This window comes from Bactrocera latifrons, unplaced genomic scaffold (genome assembly GCF_001853355.1).
Source record: "Bactrocera latifrons isolate USDA-ARS-PBARC rearing strain unplaced genomic scaffold, ASM185335v1 scaffold_142, whole genome shotgun sequence".
NCBI lineage: Eukaryota > Metazoa > Arthropoda > Insecta > Diptera > Tephritidae > Bactrocera > Bactrocera latifrons.
The window spans coordinates 230,472-239,888 of record NW_017534875.1 but is presented as its reverse complement, the minus strand read 5'-3'; positions in this window follow the sequence as shown (position 1 = coordinate 239,888).

Sequence of the window (9,417 nt, the reverse complement as noted above, 5' to 3'; positions counted from 1 at the left end):
TGTTGCTGTTGCTGTTGCTGTTGTTGTGTATGTTGTTTGGTTGCATGCAACACTTTAATTAAGCGGCGGCAGTCAAGTGGTTTTCTGATGAACAAAATTCAATATTGTACTCACACACACACATACAAGCATATATGTATATAGTAATGAGCGGATGTTGGTATGTATGTATTGTGTAAGTATTTTCGCAAATATAAGTGTTAAACGCGTATTGGCATTTTTAAGTGACTTTTTGTTTACGTCACTGCCACTTTGCTTTGTCCTCCGTTTGGCAAAATTATTGCAGATTCTCTGTTGTCGATTGAAAGTGAATTTTTTAAGCTCAAGATAATATTTATTTATCTTTTGTTGCAGCGAAGTGAAATTTTAAAGATAACAAGCGTAGATTTTTGCGTAATTTTTTGTTAATATTTGAAATCGTCTCTGGGTCAACAAATGTGAATAATTGTAAATGCATATATACAAGCTTACATGCAGCCTTAACTCTTATAATTTTTTTGAAGATGGTAACGCTAAGAAAATATGTTAAAGGGGGCCACCAAAGCTCTGCTCATCAAAAAGCGAACGTTGAAGAACGCCTCCATCGAAAAATAAACGAGTACTCAAATCATTCAACGATGTCTCATATTGTTTGTCATTCTGGCCGCTGAGACTTCTGAAGCTATGCGCTTCCAAGGACAGTCAAGGAGGAAGTATTGAGCTGTTTCCAGCTCGTCTTCTTCGATACAGCTTCTACAGAAGGCGTCTGGTAAGATTCCCAGCCTTACGTCATGGACGCCACTAGGTCAATGGCCTGTTAAAACCTCTACAACTAGGCAAAGGGTAGCCTTACTGATCTCTTTCGATCGATGTTGGGCTTTGCGACCGCGCATGTACCCATGGTGGTCCATTGATCAAGCTGCCGCGAAGCCCAGCTATCTAGTAGTAGAACACAAGAGGACACTGGAGCACTGACCGCTTCCATTCTACTGATAGTGGTTCTTGGGTACCTTTTCCTTCTAGCTGATCAGCTTTATTGATAACGAGGAAAGAAGCCGCCAGAGTTCGATTTGGACCCGGGATCGTACGCAGCTAAAGCAGAGTGGTACATTAAGGATGACACTCACTTTAATAATTCTACGGGTACTACATTGGTATGAATCATTAAAGTTTGGGTCGGTATATTTAAAGCTGTAAGTAAATCAAGTCTACCATAAAAAATATATTCCAATACATAAATTCACTTACATACAATAAATTCACATACATATGTATAATACTAAAGGTTCATAATAAATTTTGGAACCCAAAAATTACAAACACAATTTGCATTTCGCATTTGCGACGTTAAATTAATGATCGACTCAGAGAAAATCAAAAAATGTGCAGCGCAAGCGCAGCATTCAAACAAGAATTCCGGTTCTTTCAATTGCAAATTTTACGATAAATTAATGTTCCCGTATTTCTTTTGCCCTTTTTCACAAACAAGCACGGCAAACAGCCTTTTAGCCGGCTCAAAAACTGAGAAATCAAAGTGCCAGACTGGCGTTGACCTTCTCAATCGTCAATTGGACGAGACGCACACATACACACGCTCACATATAGCTTCATGTGCGTTTTGTGTGCTTAAGTCGCTTACGCCGCGCAAATACAAAACCGAAATTTTACGAAGGAGTCAGCCACCCGCGCAATATGCCCCTGCGTCTCAGCGAAGCTCAGAGTTGTGGGTTGAGTTTGGGTTTCTTTACATTGACCTTGAAATGAAATTTTAGAATTTCTTTGTTAACAAAAAAGGCATTGTTGTTCTTCTTGCTCGTGCAGCATCTCCATTTTGCTGTCCGAACTCTGCGTTTGCGCTAAGTATTCGTACCTGTCTTTGCAGCATCGTTTACCTGATTTGTGCGGTAAACAAATTTGAAGTAAATTCTGCTTGTTTGCCTTTCTTTCGTTGTGTTTTGGTAAATTATGAAAACTAATGTTTATTTACTCTTCTTTTAACCGAAATCGCAGAGTTATATTGGCATTTGAATGGCGGTTATTTGGCTGCTAACAAACACATGACTCAGCAGTAGAGTTCAGAAAAAAAAATTTTTTTTTTTCCATTTTTAGATGAGTCAAACTATGAGAATTGGTATGTTTTAACAGAGCTTCAGCAGTGTTCACTGGGACCACTGTTTCATACTACAGCAAGAGCTCCTAGTTGCCAATTTTAAATCTTATTGGTTATTTCTAGGGAAATTTCTCATTTTAATCCACCATCTACTTTAAAATACAGTAGAAATACACAGAATAAAATTTTTGCTAATAATTTTTGCTAATATTTACAGTTATTTGTGAGATTACGTGAAATCTATCATCTATCATGCCTCAGATCCCTAGAATACGAAGGATCACGGTTGGGCCTCAAAATCTGTCGAGTTAACCACCTCTTCCTTGAATTTGATTATTTTAATATCCGTATCCTTTAGCACTACAGTACGAAGCTAACCGCCGAAGATATCCACGTTTAAAATTTTCTGTTTAGCTCGGTACACATCTCTTGTAGAAAGAATGACCATAGGTGATCTAGTGACAGATGCCCAGATTATACTAAAACTATGGAGGGAACACTTCTCCAACCTGCTGAATGTCAATCGAAGCTTAACACCAGGAGACTGCGAACCCGATTCCCCAATCAATAGCGATGGAGCAGGCGTTCCATTACCCGACCATAAGGAAGTTCGAATAGCAATTACCCGTCGAAAGGACAACAAAACGGCGGGAGCGATGGATTGCCAGCCGAGCTATTCAAATACAGCGGCGAAGAACTGATATGAAGCATATGTATAGCAGCTTCTTTGCAGAATATGGTCAGACGAAAGCTTGGCCAACGATTAAAATTTAAGTCCCCAATCCACAAAAAGAGTCACCCTGCAATCTGCGCCAACTACCGTGGAATACGCCTCCTCAACATCGAATATAATGTTCTACCGAGCGTATTGTGTGACAAATTAAAACCCGCCTGGAAAAGCAACAACTGACCAAATATTTACCACACACACCATCTCTTGAAAGCTGAATTTGAGCAATACCAAAAGCTCTGTCAGGATCGGGAGGGACCTCTCAGAGCCGTTCGATACCAAACGAGGTTTCAGACAAGGCTACTCTTTATCGTGCGACTTCTTCAATCTGCTGCTGGAGAAAATAATTCGAGCTGGAGAGTTAAATAGAGAAGGTACAATCTTCTATAAGAGTGTACAGCTGTGTACCACATCACTGTTGACATTCATAACTTTGAAGTGGTAGATAATTTCGTCTATCTTGGAACCAGTATCAACACCAACAACAATGTCAACATCGAAATCTAACTTAGGATATATCTTGTCAGTGCTATTTCCGATTGTGTAGGCAGTACCTGCAGGGGGAACAGAGGAAGAGGAGACTTCCACTCCGTTGGAAAGACTTCTTCGACATTCGCTAACAATGTATAAATTTTCGTGTAATTTTAGAATTTCATGAGACGATCTACCCGGATCGTTGAAATTGTCAATCGTTACTGCAGACATCATGGAAAGGAAGATCCGTTAAACGAATTCCTTCGAGAGAGTCGGAGTAGATAGTAAGCGTCTTGTTAGGGGATAAGTGGAGACTGTTCATATACATATACATATGTATAGTGTCTACAGAAGAGCCTTTGAATATCGTTTATTTAAGTTAAGCGTCCCTTTCATCGCACTGGAATGTGGTGAATTTCCTTTCTAGAGTCAGTGAATGCAAGAAAAATAATTTAAATATTCCTTTGCTTCGTCATTAAGGTTTGTTTATATTTGAATATTTGCAGCAAAAAAAGTGTAATTTATTTTAGACTGCAACCGCGTTCCCATACGAGTATACCTTAATACCCAGCTACACACATTCGTACATACAGAAACATATATAACATATTCCACATTCGAATTAGTCGCGCTCACTGGGCGGTGCTTTTGTGACTTGAAAGGCGGTGCTAATTAAACTGACTTCTGTTCAACCCAAACGACACGCCGCCAGCTTCATTTAAGCTCCAGCTCTGGAGTCGTAACTTTGTTGGTCGCCGCCACAAAGATGGAATTTCGGAATTTGACAAATACAAAATTTAACGCTTTAGTAACTAAAATCCTATCTTGTTGTGCTACCTGAAAAATGGCGTAATATGTCTGTATGTATGCATATGAAGACAAATTTCTGTAGTGAAGATGAAAGAAACCAATTGTCTGCAAATGAGACAGACGATTGCAAACTATTGGCGCAGCTGCATTTTATTATGCGAAACTCATTTGAATAAGTTGCGTTTACGGCTGAGATCGATAAATAAAATCAGTAAATTACATAAACAATAAGAAGGTGTGCCATTTACGGTCACTTATCGCGGCAATTTTAGGAAAGATATTTGGTATTTATGGTAATAAGAAATTTATGACATAATGATCATTTCGCATATTTTCTCAAGAGGAACAAGCAAGTTTTTTCGTAACCTTACACGACATAACAACGACTGCCTTAATAAACCTCAAAGACTGACACTGCTATCGATACAGAATCTATAAGAAAATTGTTATCCACAGCCTTAAAAGCCTTTGTTCAAATGACAGCAACCCCAAGAGAGTTAACGAGATCAAAAATATCAAGAGAAATATTTTTTTTTTAAACTACGAGCTGCTAACTGTTTTATCCAATTTAAACATATCTAGGTTGAAGGAAACAAATACAGGCAGATTCAAGCTTTTCTCGAAAATCTTACCTAAAGACGAAAACTCTAATCAAAACTTGATTCCTCCTTAAAAAAAACTTTCCCGATATATTGCCCGGAAAGAATTTTGTTAAAATAAACTAGTCATCAACGAAACACAAATCAAGTGATACACACTAGAGACGAAGAAACAGTGTACTAGAACCACTGAACAACCTGCTCCGAAGAGGACGAAGACTGTCGTACCGGCCGGACAGTACAGCCCCGTTTTCTAGGATTCAAAAAATGTGACTACCTTTCGAAGAGCAATACGATGACAGAGCCCTATTATGCTTAACTAAAGATAAATATTTGAATTACCGAAAAAATGGCGCCATTTGGAAATGGAAGAAAAGAAGCTGCCTATGGCTTGATAAAAATTTGACTCGAAATAGACGGTTATTGTCATTTCGAAAGCCAACTTTGTGGACTCTTAGAAAAAGAATTTTTCCTACAGCGTAAAGAAGTTGTATCATCGCTGTGTCAAGTGTATTGAACTTAGCTGTGAGTGTACACGAAGACCGGGGAGAGTTGGTTAGGCGCCTTTCGCAACAACTCGGACTACCGTATAGAATGGCATGTCGCATTTTGCCTCCAGATCTTAAATTGAAAGCGTACAATAAATATGCATCTTGTGCAAAAACTGAAGCCGCTCAACCTTCCCAAACGACATTACTTCGTTGTATGGGCTCCTGAAAAATTACAAGAAGACTCGACGCTTTCGAGCCAAATTTTTGTTCATCGCATTTCTGGATCAATGGGTATGTAAACAAGCCAAATCTTTCGCATTTGGGACGAAGAGCAATCTGAAGAGATTCAAGAGCTGTAATTTCAACCAGAAAATACAACGGTTCGGTGCAGTTTGCGGGCAGTGGAATCACCGGTCTGTATTTCTTCAAAAATGATGCCGATGAGAACGTAACCGTCAATGGCGGCCGTTATCGCGTCATGACGAGAGACTATTTCATGCCTGAAATTGAAGCTCGTGATCTCAACGACATTTAGTTTCAACAAGACGGCGCCACTTCACACACATCGCATCAATCAATGGATTTATTGAGGGAACACTTCGGTGAGCAGATAATTTCTCGTTTTGAGCCAGTCGATTACCATCAACATCGTGTCATATCACACCGTTTGGCTTTCCCGTGTGGGGATATATAAAGTCTAAAGTCTATGCGAACAATCTCGCTTCGATTCAGGCCTTTTAGCAAAATATCACCCGCGTCATTCGCCAGTTACCAGTCGAAATGTTCGAACGAGCCATCGAAAATTGGACTCAACGGATGGACTATCTGAAACGTAGCCGGGGCCAACATTTGAAACAGATAATCGTCAAATTATAAATTTCAAACAATGTTCTTTCGAAATGTAATAGACATTCCCGATTTAATTTGAAGTTTCTGTGATTTTTTTTTTTTTTTTTTTTTTTTTTTAAGTAGGGAACCTCGAAATGGATCATCTTTTACGTATAAAATTGCCTAAAATGAGGTTTAACTTGATTTCAAATTGGCGAAGTACTTTTTAGACTGCCACTAATGCTTTTGAAGTAATTTTCAAGCACAACGAGGGGACTCCATTTAGAAATAATTGTATAGGAACTACTAGACACAAATGGACTCAAAAAAATCCTAGATATCGACAGTTTAGCTTTGAAAGTGTATTACTATACATTCTGATACGACGTAGCATAATACAAGTAGAAGTCTTCGAAAACATGATAAACTGACACAAACATTGAGAAATGTTTAAATAAAAAATATTTTTATAAATATGACGATACATTCAAAGCTGGCAACAAAATAGAAATCTTTAAACGAAGATTGCGAAATTCACCAGAAGTACTTGCTAACCAAATTTGGAAATGAATCGCAAAAACAAAGCGCATAAACACACAAACAACCAACCGACCATCCATCTAGCCGCCCAACTAACCTGTCAGTTCATCCGTCAGTCGGCGATCACAGCACTGTGTCGCATTGACAATGACAATGAATCCATCAAAAAGCACGAACATGACTTCATTTGGCGCGAAGCGTATTTTGCTTCAATGTTTTTTCTGCGCATGCGCGTGGAGCTAAATCGTTTGGTGCGCTGCAATTAAGGTGAGCACACAATATGAGCATGAAAACAGCAACGAAATCGATTTTTTGCGACAATTCTTGGCGTACCAATGACAAAGCTGGTGCTGAGTGACGCTGCTTAACCGACAACTCGATGTTGTTGTCGTTGTGTATTGTTAATGCGCCGCTGTCGTTGTTTTAACCAATTGCCACTGCAGTGGTGGACGAGCAGACAGACAACAGCGGCGGCATCAAGAATCAATTGTCACGGTCGTGCACTTGAGCTTTTTTCAGCCCAACCAATCCTAAGTGAGAAGCCGGTAAGAAGTCACCTATGCAGCGAGGCAAAGGGAGTTTTATTTATTATTGATTTAAAATTTAAATTTAAATTGACATCATGACCCACACTTGCAATTGGTTTTTGTTTATTTTTCGCTATTTTTTTTATTATAATTTTTTTTTTTACAAATCATCGTCGTCTATAAGACAAAAACAGATTTCCGAACTTTATTTATTGATAATGTTTTAATCCGTTTAAATGGCGTCACGTTGCTGATTCTTTAAACGTCAATTTATATTCTTTCATGAGTGCCGTGAAAACGGAGTACAGACAGTCAGTGGCTCGCATCGATCATTTTGTCAGTAGTGAGTTACTTTTTGTACTTTTTATAGTGAAATTAATTTAAACAAATAGTCTGAACAGGCTCATAAATACTTGTTCTCTTTATGGATTAGACTCTTATATAAATAAACTACCAGAAAATTGATTTTTCATAGCCGTCCGATGAACGAGAAAGATTGGGTGTACGCCTTATATCAACAGATCACTTCTTCTTTACTGCGTAGACACCTCTTACGAGGTTATAGCCGAATTCTTTTTACAATCGGGCGCCAATTCGAGATGCCAGACCCCGAAAACCTTCAAAACTGGAGTATGGCCTAGCCAGCGCAGTCGTTGCCCCTTGATTCGCTGAACTATGTCAATGTCGCCGTATATCTTGTGCAGCTATTTGCCGTTACCAATGTGCAAATTACCATAAATCTTCCGCAAAATTATTCTCTCGAACACTGCTAAGGCCGACTTATCAGGAACAGAACGGAAATGTTAGTTACCTACTCAGTCCGAAGTAGCACCTGCTGGCAAGAGTGATTCTGCATTTGTATTACAGATTTGGCTGATATTGTTGTTGATACTGGTTCCAAGATAGACGAAATTGTCTACGACTTCAAAGTTATGACGGTCAACACTGACGTGTGATTGAACATACCATGATACTGGTATCATTTTCTCCAGCAATAAATTGAAGAAGTCACACGATAGGTAGTATCCTTGACTGAAACTTCAATCATGATTTCATCTGACTAGATCTTGCAAAGAAGTGGATCAAGCCCTTGTCAGTTCTTTCCGCCGTATTTGAATAGCTCGGCCGATAATCCATTGGCCGCTGTAGCTTTGTTGTTCTTTAGGCGGGTAATTGCTATTCGTACCTCATCATATTTGAGCAATAGATTATCTATTCCATCGTCATCGATTAATCGGGTTCACCATATCCGGATGCATTGAAACCTAGACAATATATTTTCTTCCTATACCATAAGAAGAGATGCAGATCTGTAAACCCACAATTCGCGATTGCATGCGTCAAAAGAACTAGACTAAGATATAAAGAGGATCAGTAGAATGAAGATTAATAAGAAAAGATCCAGAATGTTAGAAACTTAATTGAAAACTCGAGACACCATGCTGTACAACGCCAGATTCCAATATCTGTCGAAAAGAAAAGTGTTTTCATTTAAAGGAAAGAATGAGTTAAAGAATGAATGAATGATAAGAAAAGTACTACCCTTCGACATCTGGGCCATTCTGACTTAACAACAGCCAAGTTAAGGTCTTGAAGGACAGTATAATACGTAAGTTAGTTCAAGTAGTATATCTCTTTTAAAAAGGCTTCTGTCTTAGAAATTGATGTCAGCCTTCATCCCGACCAAGAAACTTTAGAAGGGTTTACCTTAGTAAATGGAGACTGCAAGTACTATATATGCGAAGCATTTACAGCAGTATGGAGCGTTTCGTGGCAAAACCAAGCCGATTTCGCAATCCTTGTTATAAGATCACCGGAGAATATCGCCTGACGACGCTAGGTCTATTGTGTATTTTCTTTGTATTCAGCGCAAATTACCCTTAAAAAGTGTGCTAAAAATCCCGCACATTCGCTGTTTACATCCCTACCTCTTTTTCCAATAATTCAAAGGGTGTTATATGTGTCGAAAACCTCAGTAATGTCCAAATTTTCTCGTAAATTGGAATATACCAACGACTTGAGGTGATCATAGCCTTAGCTATTACTCAAAAATTATTTATGGTGTCGATAAGTTTCAACACTTAACTATCTCTTACTGCCTTACAAAACTGGTCATGATTTCTCAAAGCCTCCCAATAATAACAAGTTCAGTTTCTTAGAACATCGAAACTAACAGTTCTCTATTACTTAAGTGTGATGTGACGTGCTCGAAATTATTAAAAGCTAAATTCCTTTAAATGGCATCATAACTAGAACTAATTTCCATCCATAATTGTTGAGGAATAAAGCAACAAAAACAATAAAGTCACACACACAAATAAACCACCAC